The 1,453-nt window shown below is 41.8% G+C and overlaps 1 non-coding gene across 1 annotated transcript; it reads right to left on the bottom strand.

Annotated features, from left to right (window-relative positions):
• Positions 1-384: 384 nt before the first annotated feature.
• Positions 385-548, bottom strand: LOC140480948 (U1 spliceosomal RNA). The gene has a single exon (XR_011961430.1). It is a non-coding gene; the product is annotated as a U1 spliceosomal RNA (small nuclear RNA).
• Between the last annotated feature and the right edge of the window lie 905 nt (positions 549-1,453).

Genomic DNA, 1,453 nt, shown 5'->3' with positions numbered 1-1,453 from the left:
GGCAGGGTGGTGAAATGGGGATAGGTGAAGACATGTACAGGGTACGACCTGGTCGGTCAATGGGACGAATGAATCTGGTTGGTGGCAGGGAGTAGTGGAAGGGAGGGGAAAGGACTGGGAAGGGAGTTGGTGGAAGGGGAAGGAGGTTATTTGAATGTGAGGGGTGCTGCAGATAAAGGAGAAGTTGGGGGCAGGGTAGTGAGGTGAGGATAGGTGAAGGTAGGTAGTGAGGGGGAAGGTGCAGATAAAAGTGGGGGCAGGGTGGTGAAGTGGGGTTAGGTGAAGACAGCCAAGATTAGAGTGGTGCTGGAAAAGCCCAGTAGGCCGAGGAGCAGGAAAAACGACGTTTCAGGGCAAAAGCCCTTCATTAGGTGAAGACAGGTAAAGGGGAGAGTGCAAACACAGTCCAGCACTACCACAAATTTTGCAGTCAAGTATCCCGCATTTGGGGACATTGCAGGCATCACCACACCTGAAGGACAATGGGATACCCTCATCCTGGGAGAACCTCTCTCTTGATCACAGTATCTCCCTTGCCAGGTAAGTACCCTTATAAGTTGTAACATTAGTGACCGCTTTAAATTCCTGACCATGTGTCAGAGATTTTCTCTATTAGGAAGTTAGTTGAATTAGAATTATCTATTCAGAATTTGAGGAATTGTATACCTGAGAAACATTTGTAGGAGCAAGGAATCAAACTGATATAGTGGTTAGTGAAAATGTCCTAGAATCAGAATAGAGTGTGTATGTTTAGCTTCAATAATTATGAGTACAGAAGCTGAATGTGTTCCATTGTTTATATTTTTTACATACTTACATGACTTAACTGGAAGTCACTATTCAAGGATTGTCATCAACTGGGCTGTAATGGAATTAATAAAGGAGTAGAAATGTATTGCGTTAGGATTGGCTGACTGGATGTAGATTGTAATTCATTGTGACTGGAAAGAACACCATTAAGTCCATTCTTGCTACTTTTATAACCAAAATCAATAACCTTTTCTCAAACGAGGAGAAAGGGGCCAGTATACGGTTAAGCAGAGATATCCAATCAATTGCACTGTTCAGGGTCTCTCCCACAAAAACAGACAGGAAATGCCATTTCCAGTGAGTGATTTGTCCATTTTGATGTACATTCCTCCATTCATCAGAAGATTTTTACTTCACCAGTGAAACAGTACAAATCATCCTCTGCCCTGATTCTTCAATAATATCCATTTTATCAATTGAAGAAGACAGACCAAAATAATGGTTTTAGTAAAGAAGAACATCTGATCACTTACATATTATCATCACAAACTAACTTTCTCATTTTCTTCTAATTAAAGCTGTTTATATCCTCCTTGAACAGGAAAGAAGAACTTTGACCAAGCATCTAAATATGCAGTATTAGCATGTTTTTTTCCCTAAGTATATGGGCAGCACGGTGGCTCAGTGGTTAGTACTGCTGCCC

This window comes from Chiloscyllium punctatum, chromosome 8, assembly GCF_047496795.1.
Source record: "Chiloscyllium punctatum isolate Juve2018m chromosome 8, sChiPun1.3, whole genome shotgun sequence".
In the NCBI taxonomy this organism is placed as follows: Eukaryota; Metazoa; Chordata; class Chondrichthyes; order Orectolobiformes; family Hemiscylliidae; genus Chiloscyllium; species Chiloscyllium punctatum.
The sequence above is the reverse complement of the archived record's forward strand: the minus strand, read 5'-3'. Positions and strand labels throughout refer to the sequence as shown.